This window comes from Peromyscus eremicus, chromosome 11, assembly GCF_949786415.1.
Source record: "Peromyscus eremicus chromosome 11, PerEre_H2_v1, whole genome shotgun sequence".
Lineage (NCBI taxonomy): Eukaryota > Metazoa > Chordata > Mammalia > Rodentia > Cricetidae > Peromyscus > Peromyscus eremicus.
In genome coordinates, this window is record NC_081427.1 from 22,504,453 (window position 1) to 22,517,626 (window position 13,174).

Here is a 13,174-nt window from a genome sequence, read left to right on the forward strand (position 1 = left end):
ACATGAAGAGAAGAGGCCCATAGTATAAAGACACAGATAAGAGGAGATCACCACAGGTGAGAAAGCCTTCCTTATTCCCTAGACAGACTTCCATTGCGAAACTGTAAAAATCATATTACTTCCTCATATTTTCATAGTTACAATTGTAGAATATTTCAGTTTTTTAATTTCTCCAAACATGTTCTATGAGTTGAAGTAACAGAAAATAAAAATATTGATATGGTTATTATTCTGTATCAAATATACTATTCTTTTATTTGATTAGTGAATCCTAGGGGACATTCTTCTTTGTGTGCTTCATTTCAGGGGATACCAAATGAGGACTCAGAAATGAAAAATTCAAGTTTGCTGACAGAGTTTGTTCTTACAGGACTCACAAGCTCTCCAAGGCTCCAGGTGCTCCTTTTCTTGTTATTCCTGGTGATCTCTCTCATCACTATTGTAGGAAACCTTGGTCATTCTTGTCTGGAATGACCCTCACTTACACATCCCCATGTACTTCTTTCTTGGTCATCTGGCCTTTGTGGATGCTTGTCTATCATCCACAGTGACACCAAAGGTGTTGCTCAATTTTGTAAATATGAGTAACATGATTTCCTTCTCTGAATGCATGATCAAATTTTTTTTCCTTTGTAGTCCTTGTGACTACAGAATGTTTCCTCCTGACAGCTATAGCTTGTGATCGCTATGTAGCCATATGTAGACCTTTACGTTATCCAATGATTATGACTAATAGACTATGCATATGCCTGTTAGTACTATCTTTTGTAGGAGGAATTCTTCATGCTTCAATATATGAAGGATTTTTGTTTCTGTTAACCTTCTGCAGTTCCAACATAGTACATCACTTTTACTGTGACATTACTCCATTGTTAAAGATTGCCTGTCTGGATTCTACTTTTAATTTTCAACTGGAATTAGTTTTGGCTGGTTTAATTCAAGCCTTCACCATTGTGATTGTTCTTGTGTCATATACACTAGTGCTGTTTACGATTTTGCAAAGGACATCTGCCCAAGACATAAGTATTCTTATGTTTATGTAACATCAGTTCTTGAGCCTGTGAAAGCTACCCTTAAGCTTAAATCCAGAGACATAGCTCATCCACTGGATTTCCCTAGGGAGCTTTCCCAGAACCAAACAATGAAAATAATAACTTGTATCTGTTTGGAAACATTTTTTGTATCTACCTATAAATATTATATCCAGTTCTTGAAATTCAGCACATACAGGCTAATTTAATTAGATAGGTCCTGCAGCTAAGTTGGGAAGAAACCACTTATAGAAGTGGAAGAGAAAACAGCAGACTTTTGGCTAAAATTTTCCAGAGAAAGTTCAAATTTTGCTATGGAATAGCAAATTCTTCCAAAAATTGATATTTTGTGAGTGAATGGAACAAATAATTGTTTTCAGCTACATTTCCCAGCAAAATACAGGAAGCACACTCACAGACACACACAAGCAAATGTGTACACTTAGGCAGTCCACATAACTACAATTTAAAAACATTGTTGATGCCCGGCAGTGGTGGCACGTGCCTTTAATCTCAGCACTCGGGAGGCAGAGCCAGGTGGATCTCTGTGAGTTCAAGGTCAGCCCGGCCTACAAAGTGAGATCCAGGACAGGTACCAAAACTACACAGACAAACCCTATCTTGAAAAAAAACAAAAAAAAAGTTGTTAATGAGTAATAATCATTTATGATTAGTGAGTTAGTCTTATTTATGAAAGTCATTTTGGAAAATGAAGTATTCTATTTTCATAATACTGGGGTTAACAAATAAAATATTAAAAAAAGACTTTAAAATGCACACAAAGTTTTTTTTTCTTTCAATGCAGCCTAACAAATTTCTTCTTTTTTCCATTTTCTTCTCTCATAAAATACATACCAGCCACAGCCTCCTCTCCCTCTACTCTTCCCAGTTCCTCTGCAACCTCTCTTCTTCTCCAGATCCACTGCTCCTCCATTTCCCTTGAAATGAGAGGAGGCCAAGCAGGGTTACCAACTGAACAAGGCATGACAGAATGTAATAAGACTAAAGACTTGTCGCTGTGGGAGGGTGGAGCCCTTTTAGGTATGTGGCCCAGAGTGGTATATCTGGGTCTTAAGGTAGATGGATTTCCAATTTACTGAGGAACCATCACATTAATTTGCATAGTGGCTGTATGAGTTTGCACTCCCACCAGCAATGTGGGAGTGTTTCCTTTGCTCTACATCTTTGTCATCACAATCAGTCACTTGCATTATTGATATTAGCCATTCTGACAGCTGTAAGATGGGATGTCAAAGTAGTTTTGATTTGCATTTCCCTGATGGCCAAGGATGATGAACATTTATTTACATGTTTCTCACCCATTTCAGTGTGAGACCAAAATGAGCCATCTTAGAAATAAGACCAAAATGCTTTCACCCTAAAATTAAGGCCTAAGATTTTTCCTTTTGGGAATAGGCCATTAGTTACTAAAACCAGTCAATTCAGATTCCAGAAACCAGGAAGTGTAAAAGTACAGAGTCACAAGATAGTCATGAGGTAATGCCTGCCAGACTATGGAATGTCCTCTCCCTGGTTTCCAGGGTAACTGACCATAAAAATGCCCCCATCTGAGGGCAGCCAATGAGAAATGGTGGCGGGCAACCACTCCCTTAGAAGTAATTTCTAGAAGCCCCTAGAAGCGAGCCAATCAGAATTGTGCCCGTACTAGCACCCCTAAATGATGTAACCTTGTGATTTTTCCCTTTAAAAACTGAGCTTGCGGACAGGCGGGCACTTCCTCTAGCCTCCACTGTGTTGGATGTATTGGACGAAGTCCCTGCCTAGGCTTGTATTGCATTTGGATATCTCAAAATTAAACCTTGCTTTTGCATTCCGGCATGCTCATCTTTGGTGGTCTCTCTGGGGGTCACGATCTGGGCACAACATTCAGGTTCTTCTTCTGAGAATTCTCTACTTAGATCTGTCTGTACTCCATTTTAAAAATTGGATTATATGATTTGTTGATGTCTAGTTTCTTGAGTTCTTTATATATTTTGTATGTTAACCCTCTGTTGGATGTAGTATTAGTAAAAATCTTTTCCCATTTTGTAGGCTGCTGTTTTGTCCTATTAACAGTGTCCTTTGCCTTACAGAAGCTTTTCAGTTTCCTGAAGTCCTCTTACTAATTGTTGATCTTAGAGGCTGTATTATTGGTCTTCTGTTCAGGAAGTTGTCTCCTGTGCCAACATGTTTAAGGCTATTCCCAAATTTTTCTTCTATCAGGTTTAGTGTGTCTAGTTTTATGTTGAGGTCTTTGATCCACTGGGACTTCCATTTTGTGTATGGCGATAAATATGGATCTCTTTTCATGCTTCTACATGCAGACATCCAGTAAAACCAGCATCATTTGTTGAAATGCTTTTTTTCCCCCTATAGTGTATTTCTGGCTTCTTTATAAAAAAAAAAAAAATCAGGTGTCCATAGGTGTGTGGATTTATGTGTGCATCTTTAATTCAATTCAATTGTTCAATGTGTCTGGTTTGCTTTTAATGCCAATACCATGTGCTTTTTATTACTACAGCTCTGTAACAGAGCTTGAAATAAGGGATAGTGATACCTCTGAAAGTTCTTTTATTCTACAATGTATGTTTAGCTATTCTGTTTTGTTTTTTTTTTCAAATGAAATTGACTACTGTCCTTTCAAGGTCTGTAAACAATACCACAAAACGTTTGTAGCTAAAATTTTCCTACTGAAATCAAATTTATGTGTAAAATTATATCAATTATGAAAATTATGCCAATGTTACTTATGAACAATAGATATTAGACAAATATAATCATCAACTTATGTTATTCCTATGTCAAAGATCAACATTAAGTATGTGGCTATGTTTGATATATGGGGAATAATGGAGAATGCTTTTCACTTTTATTTTTGTATTTATTTATAGGTCTAATTTACATCTTAAATGACTAATATCAGCCATCCATGAAAGACATAAGAATCATCAAAGTAACACAAAGTTAAACAAAAGAAAATCAACCAACCAACTGAGCAAACAATCAGAGATAGCATGTAGAATGTAGTAGAGGAAAAGAGGAGGGAAATAGTGTCCTTTACATACTTACCTTACAATTACAACATAATTCTTGTCTAAGCAAGGTTCACACTAAACACATTTTAATTAGGTGTACTAATAAGAAAAAAAAAACTCAACTAGAACCTGTGAACTGACTTTTAAAGGGACATGAGATATCACATCAGCTCCATTATATGTATTTACAAGTGTGAACAAGGGCAGAGTACCTGAAGGAATGCTGTGTTGCTTCTTAGGTTTTCGGGGGGCAGTCACCCTTGATAAGTTTGAATTAAATGGTGCCCAAAGTGCTGTCCCTGAAGCCCAAGAATTAAAATATTAATTACCTTTACCTGAACACTCCTGTAAAAACAAACAATGGCTGCTAAATGAACCAACCTTTATGAAAATACTCACCCACACATAGCTTGAAGGGAGTTTACCTTTTACCTTTATGAGGATATGATTACAAAATACCCAAAATAGATAGAAGATAGATAGATAGATAGATAGATAGATAGATAGATAGATAGATGATAGATGATTAATTGATAGATAGATGAATAAGTAGATAGATAGATAGATAGATAGATAGATAGATAGATAGACAGATGAATAGGTAGATAGATAGATAGATAGATAGATAGATAGATAGATAGATGATAGATAGATAGATACATAGATAGATAGATAGATAGATAGATAGATAGATAGATAGATAGATAGATAGATAGATAGAACTGCAGTAGGGAGCTGCCACCTGAGCAGCCTGGGCTTGGGAAGGAGTAGGACGCTTGACCCAAGTGAGCAGGTATTTGTTGAATTGATTTGTTGTTTTGTTTAATCCTTCTTTTAGGGCATAGCTGACCTTTCCTTTCCAGTCCTGTCTTCAGAGGATGACAAATCCAATATTCTTCTTCCTGGCTCTCACTCTGGAGACAGCTCAATGATTACACAGGCACTTGTATGCACACAAGAGAAAATCGATTTATACAACCAGGAAAGAATCTCTTTTCTCTTTTGATGAGCAGCTTTAAATATGTCAGCTTTGAACACAGGGTATGTCCCCATAAAGTTTACATGGGAGAACAAAATGGATATCATGAAGGAAGTCAAGATTCTTCACAGTGCTAAGAACAAGATGTGCCCTCTCCTAAGCTGCTCCGTAGTGTGTAAAACTTTGATTTAAAATTTTGCCAGGGTGTGTTTGCCCTGAGAACCTGTATTTAAAAATAGCTTTTGACTCCAATTTAAGGGTTGAGGATATGTTGGATATGTGACTGGAAGCATAGATTCATAACTGACTTTTTTCAAGGAGGACAAATGGTACTACCCTATAAATTTACCACAGTGAATTGGTAAATTAAGATGTAGGGCTACATGATCATAATTATTAAAATTATATTAGATAAACCAGACTCAAGAACTTATCAGACAAGCTAGACAAGAAAAGTATGTAATTCTCTCACCTAGAATGCATAACATAAATAGGTAGACATTTAGCACTGCAATGGCAATGGTTCCCACAGAATGTTACCAGACCACCTGCTCTGTGCATCAAGGATTGACAGATCTAACAAAGAGTTTCCGGGAACTTTAGCTTGGCATGCTCCCAACTGTTGACTTGGCCGGCTCACTTACTGTCTGCAAGTGCTCTGCATTCTCCATCTAAACTTGCTGTCCATCTGTACATATGTTCCTCATATGGATTCTTTCACCTCTGCAGTTGTGCTCACTTATGGACCTTTACCTTTGAACTTGTGGCACTCATACAGACCTCTTTCTTCAGCTTCCCCCACTGCAGTTGGATTCGATTTTCTTATCAATACAGTCTCTTGCATCTTGTTGGGCCCTGGCCTCCTCCCATATTTGAGTAAACTGTTTGCCTGCTTGTTGACCTTGACCAGATGTCCTCTCTATGCTAATTCCCTGTGGGTATCCAGCCTCCTGAATGCTTAAAGGAAGTTCCTTGTTTGTGTATCCTACATATTGGGACTTAACAGCTTAGATGCAAGAATGTAGAGCATTCAGTAGCGCACTTCTGCCCTCTGAGGTTCTTCCATTGTGCTATAAGCCTGTATTTAAGGTTTCCTCCCTCTTTCAGTAAATGGCATTTGGCATTTGGCATTCTGCTGAGGCGAATGACCTGCTGTCTTTGTCTCTGTTTTTACATCCACAGTCCCTCGCTCGGACATGGTGAACTGGTGGTGGTAGCTCACGCGTTATCACTACAGCATCTCAACTTTGTTTTCTGAGTCCTCTTTCAAGTTCCTTGCCTTTGAAATGACTCTGCAACATATACACATCAGTATAGATGGTCGATGGTTTGATAAATTTATTGTCTGATGTGTGATCATAGAGTAAATAGTAAGTAATAGACATTGGAATGAAAGAACTTGTGTTCTCCTTGTCTGGGTTTAGCAAGGAACTCAGTAATATCTAAAAAAATTGTTGTCACTGAAATTGCATAATTTCTCCCACCAGGGAAATATTTCAACACTAAAAAATTTAGAGCACCAGAGAAATTACAGTTGATGCAGAGTCTTTTCCTCCCCAAGCCAATGTCATAAAATGGGTCCTGTGTCTGGACTCCTCAATCTAGTATATTAATGAAAGTTCTGAAGATCTCAGTATTTTGATATCATGAAATTTTATTTAAAAATAAAACACTAGCACGACAATTAGGGTGTTTGGCCATTCTATCACCAGAGTAGGTCAGTTCGGGCTGTCTCTCAACCATTGCCAGCAGTCTGTTGTGGGGGTATCTTTGTGGATTTCTGTGGGCCTTTCTAGTACTTTGCTTCTTCCTATTCTCATGTGGTCTTCATTTACCATGGTCTCCTATTCCTTGTTCTCCCTCTCTGTTGTTGATCCAGCTGGGATCTCCTGCTCCCCCAAGCTCTCTTTCCCTCGACCCTCACCCTTCATTATCCCGACTCAAGTCCAGGCTGTTCATGTAGATCTCATCCATTTCTCTGTCATTGGGTGATCCCCATGTCTTTCTTGGGGTCCTGTTTTCCAGGTAGCCTCCCTGGTGATGTGAGTAGCAGTCCAGTCATCCTTGTTCCACATCTAGTATCCTCCTATGAGTAAGTACATACCATGTTTGTCTTTCTGAGTCTGGGTTACCTCACTCAGGATGATTTTTTTCTAGATCCATCCATTTGCTTGCAAACCTCATGATGCCATTGTTTTTCTCTGCTGAGTAGTATTCCATTGTGTATATGTACCACATTTTATTTATCCATTCTTCAGTTGAAGGGCATCTAGGTTGTTTCCAGGTTTTGGCTATTACAAACAATGCTGATATGAACATAGCTGAGCAAGTGCTCTTGTGGTGTGATTGAACATTCCTTGGGTATATGCCTAAGAGTGGTATAGCTGGATTTTGGGGGAGATTGATTCCCAGTTTTCTAAGAAAGCACCATATTGATTTCCAAAGTGGTTGTACAAACTTGCATTCCCACCAGCAGTGGAGGAGAGTTCCCCTTGCTCCACATTCTCTCCATCATAAGGTGTCTTCAGTGTTTTTGATCTTAGCCATTCTGACAGTCATAAGGTGGTATCTCAGAGTTGTTTTGATTTGCATTTTCCTGATGATTAGGGATGTTGAGCAATTCCTTAAGTGTCTTTCAGCCATTTGAGTTTCCTCTGTTGAGAATTCTCTGTTTAGTTCTATAGCCCATTTCTTAATTGGACTGTTGGGCATTTTCATGTCTAATTTCTGACCTATTCTGGTGATGGGATGGCCAAACACCCTAATTGTCCTGCTAGAAACCCCATCCAAAGACTGAGGGAACTGGATGCAGAAATCCATGGCTAGGCCCAGGGTGGAGCTCTGGGAGTCTAATTAGTGAGAAAGAGGAGGGTTTATATGAGCGAGAATTGTTGAAACCAAGGTTGGATAATGCACAGGGACAGATAGCCAAATGAATGGAAACACATGAACTATGAACCAATGGCTGAGGGGCCCCCAACTGGATCAGGCCCTCTGAATGGGTGAGACAGTTGATTGGCTTGATCTGTTTGGGAGGCACCCAGGCAGTGGGACTGGGTCCTGTGCTCATTGCATGAGTTGGCTGATTGAAACCTGGGGCTTATTCAGGGTTGCTTGGCTAGGCCTGGGAGGAGGTGACTGGACCTGCCTGGACTGAGTCTACCAGGTTGATCTCAGTCCTCGCAGGAGGCTTTGCCCTGGAGGAGGTGGGAATGGGGGGTGGGTTGGGGGGAAGGGGAGAGGGGCAGGAGGGGGGAGAACAAGGGAATCCGTGGCTGATATGTAGAACCGAATTGTATTGTAAAATAGAATTAAAAAAAAAAACAAAACAACAACAAAAAAAACAAGCAAAGAAACAAAAAAAAGTAAAAATAAAACACTTATTGCATATTGTGGACAACTTGTACAATAGGGAAAATAAAATGTCCTTTTATGAAATTTCTCATGATGGAATTAAAGTGGTTTTCACTCAAAAGACTTAGGAGTGCCATCAATGAAAGAGATACAAATACTGCTCTGTGTTAGGTTCTTAGGAAGATTACAATCCTGCAGATTTGGTTTTGCCACAAATTGAATATGGTCCACTTATTTCCCAAAATATTTATAATATTTGACATAGTTTCTGATTGCCTGAGTATTTGTAATAAAACCTGAAACATGTCATATTAAACTTTCATGAGTTGACAAGAGTCCTGGAGAGGACTAACAGTCTTTAATCAGGATTCAGAGGCACAGATAATTTTCCATGTTCCCAATATACCCTAGCAAGTCTTTAAAACATCTAGGATCCTTTCCTTCAACCAGACAGCTACAAGTTAGCCTGAAATGGACTTTCTAGTCACAAGGTAGCCACATTCCAACATACAGAACAAAAGCAGAAGTAGTGAATAGCTATGAATGTAAGTACCCTTGAAACATACATCCCAAGGAGAAACACCCCAAAACATAGTTCAATAGAAGTCACCGAATTTTATGTTTCATTTTGTATTTAAATTGTTTGTGTTTAAAATATAAATTGTTTTGTTTTCAAAATTTAAAAATTGTTATTTTACACTCGTAGCATGGGATATGTCTCACTCTTTTATAAGAATACAATAACATAATATTTAATAATAAGTATCATGTGCTCTAACCAAAAGACTTTATATGGAATTACTCACTAAGTTTTAATGGTGATTCAATAATCACAAGTTTATTGCAATTAAAATATAATTAATGATAGAGGCTTTTACTTTTAATTAGTATTGGTAAGCATTAATAAGACATAGTGCCTTATATAAGATTAATTTGGTATTAATATTTCACATATCTATTATGTATGTGCCAGAAAATTGAATCATCAAATATACTTTCATTATAGTTTTCACAAAGCCATAGACAAGTTGGCCATTTGTATTTAATTAATATGCATTAGCTCATTAGCAATCACTTGATAAAATATTCCTTCAAGCTTTAGGGTTTACTTTTTAATTCTCATATATAAACACATAATTAAGAAAGTATATTCTTATTAATGTTGTCATAATGTTTAATCATTCAATCTCATTAATGGAGAGCACAGGAAATATAAAGAGATAATGGACTACTATTACTACTGAACATAATTTGATTCAGGTCAATATCCCCAGCTCTTCCAGTCATCCTTGGATACTCATCGGATATACCCAACACCTATTTCCACAAATTACACAAATTCTTAAACTCACAATTCTATGACTGGACTTTGATTGTTTATGCACTATTGCAGATGTGCTGACATTAGCATGAGTCATTTGCATGTCTTGTGCCTCACCTGCGAAAGCTGTAATTACTTGACTGTCATGGGATTGCTTTGACTTTTAATACTCCACCATCCCATATAGATTGTTACACAGGTGGTAAGCCCCTGAGAGAGGAGACATTTGTGGAGTGACAGAATTGCTATAGTACAACTTTAGCAAAAGAAATTCAGGATTAAAATGTGATAGCAAAATGGGCACAGCTACTAAAAATCTACAAGGTCACTTTGGATAGGTCTACACTATAAGAAGAGCTAGAAGCATGGAGCCAAATTTATACTTATACCTGTTGCATAATCTACTCCAAGTAATTAGAGAAGTCTTACAGTCTTGCAAATTATTTTGTCTCAGAATTCATAATCCACAGTTTATATTCCCCCAGATATTCAGTAAATCAAATATATATATATATATATATAAAAAAAAAACCAATGCATTTGGAAAGACTTAGATCCCCCAAGATGGATTACTATATGACTCGCAACTTTTATCCTGAGATATCTATTTCTATTTGGTTTTATGATTTTCTCACAACTTACTCTTTAGCATCTGCCCACCCCCCAATACTGGACCATATGTTGTTCATCGATATAGTTATTATTTATCTATTTATGTATTTTTACTTGATATATAAGAAATGTACTATTTTTGACTTCCTACTCTACACAGCTTTCCCTTCAAATGGTACCATATGTACTCATTGCATATACAAATGTATAAACATGCCTGTAACTGTCAACACACAAGGATCCCTTACCCAAATATATACTTCCATTCAATTTAACTTTGTAATTGCTACCGTTGAGATCAAGCTATTTTTCCCCACTATGTAAGCACTTGGCTCATCCTGTGGCTTGCTTTTGTAGATATCCTACAGAAAAAAAAAAGTGATCATGTGCCTGTTCTGAACTTGAGTATTAATAGTACTTCAATACTTGTCAGCTTTCTTGAAGCCCTCCTGTACCACATGTTCAGACAGCATTGAGGGAATAGCTTGACTAAATATTACAACAAGCTATTTGCTCATAGTAGATAATAGTCAAGAAACTACAATATATGCAGATGACTCTATTAAGAGAAGCCAGTGTAAAACTAGGCAATGAATATACCCAACATCCAGAAAGAAGCAAAGCTGAGATTGTTTTGACTTAAGTCTGATCGTCAGCAGTACACAAGTGGCCAAATGGAATAGTGGGAAAATATTTATCATAAACTTGAGACATTAATTTTAAGCCTCATTTCTTTTTACAGCTAACTAACAAAGTGAAAAACTAAATATGCCTGGTAAATAAAAGGTGTCTTTTTATGCACATGAGTCATTTCCATCAGTAACTGGTGATATTTATGAATTTTTGAAGCAAATTTTAATGTTGATGTGATTGTTTTTGTAACCATACATAATTTTAATGTTAGAACTACCAAAAAATTGAAATAAAAGCATTCTTTAAGTAGAATCATTGAATCAAGTGGATTGAGCTGCATACAAAACAAGTATTAAGTACATATGGTGATAAAATTCTTTCAGGATGGTACGCTTCCAATCATAGTCTAACAAGTACTTAGATACAACTTTGAATTCTGTTCTGCTAAACCTTGATTTTCCTTGAGTCAGATACACTATGAATTTAAATTAGACCTCCCTTGGTGTGTTCAACTGTCAAACTCTATCCTATTATAACATGAAAAAAATAAACAAAGAAAACAACTCTCTCCCCTGACATAATTTTTACTCAAGTGGCCAGATTAAAAAAAAAAAAGCAAACTAAAAATAAATTGTAAAGCCATCAACTCCAACATCAGAGAGTAAATACGAAAAGAGGTTAATGAGAGGACAAAGATCAAATAAACTCAGCCCAGATCTCCAGAACACATACTATTCTTAACGATCACGGGTTTTCACAAGGATTACTTTTTTCCCTTGTAAAATAAAACATCTGAATATATTGAATAAATTGGAATTATAAGTGCTTATGACCTAATTCATCATCAAATGCCTTTTTTGATCTTCTTAATGTGTGAGTGTGTATGTGTGATATGCATGTTCGTGTGTATGTTCATGCATATAATCATGTGTGCATGCAGGCCAGAAGTTAATGTCAATGTCTTAATCTACTGTTTCCCATTATTTCTATGAGATATAGATGTAGATATAGATAGACATTTGGAGACAGAGTCTTTCATTGAACTTGGAGCTAACTGACTCAACAAGACTATCTGGCCAAATGAACTCCCATGATCCTCTTGTCTCCATGTATCCAGTACTGGGGTTACTGCAAATACCCTATTGTTCCTGGATTTTTGTGTTGGTGTTGGGAATCTGAGCTAACATCTTCATGCTTATGCAGCAAGCCATTTACCTATTGAAACATCTCTCTATCCAGGTCTTATTTTTCATGTTTATGGTTTAAGATCAGAATTAGTAATTTATTTCTCATGGTCACTTCTCTGTCAAACTTCAGTCGAATGAGATACATTGGTTTTTACTTGTTTACTTATTCAGATTTATTTCAGGGGTTGGAAAGACAGCACAGCAGTTAAGAGCACTTGACATGGCAAAGACAAGGGTTTGATTCCCAGTACCCTCATCAAGAACATCATGACAGCCTATAACTCCAGATTCATGGAATCTAATTCTCTCTTCTGGCCTCTGTAAACATCTTTATTGGTTAATTTTATTTCAATTTGACCTAAGCTAGAGTCATTTCGGAAGAGGAAACCTCAATTAAAAAAAATGCCCCCCCACTAAATTAGCCATTGGGGAAGCCTGCAGTACATTTTTTTTAAATTGATGATTGATGTAGCAGCAAACAGATCACTGTGAGAGATGCTACTCATAGTAGGTGTTCTTGCATAGTATAGAATGTTGACTGAGCTAGCCACAGAAAGCAAGACAGTAAAGTAGCATTCCTGTATCATGGTGTGAGTTTCACTTCCTGCTTTGAGTTTCTGGATTTTCATTGCTAGATGATCAAGTGTAACTTGAGAGTTGTAAGATGAAATAAACCATTCCTCAACAAGTCTCTTTTAGTCATAGTGTTCTATCACAGAAATAGAAAAGCAAACCAAGACAACATCTGCACTTATGTCATAGATCCACACACAGAAATAGATTCACACACACACACAAAATTATTTTAAAATAAAATACATTTTATTTTTTTAAAGACTTATTTGATAATGGCAAAGAAATGTTGTCATCATAAGTTCATTCTCTTGATGGTTTGAGTCTCTAATAAGTTACTTAAAGAAATATAAAACAGAACATTATATATTACAATAATATACAATGGTATATATTATAATATATCATGTTATATATAAAATTCATTCATATAATGCTCATTGCCCAAA

The 13,174-nt window shown here is 36.8% G+C and overlaps 1 pseudogene; it reads left to right on the plus strand.

The window, feature by feature from the left end:
• Nucleotides 1-330: 330 nt before the first annotated feature.
• Nucleotides 331-1,043, plus strand: LOC131922003 (olfactory receptor 5H6-like; annotated as a pseudogene).
• Nucleotides 1,044-13,174: the final 12,131 nt, after the last annotated feature.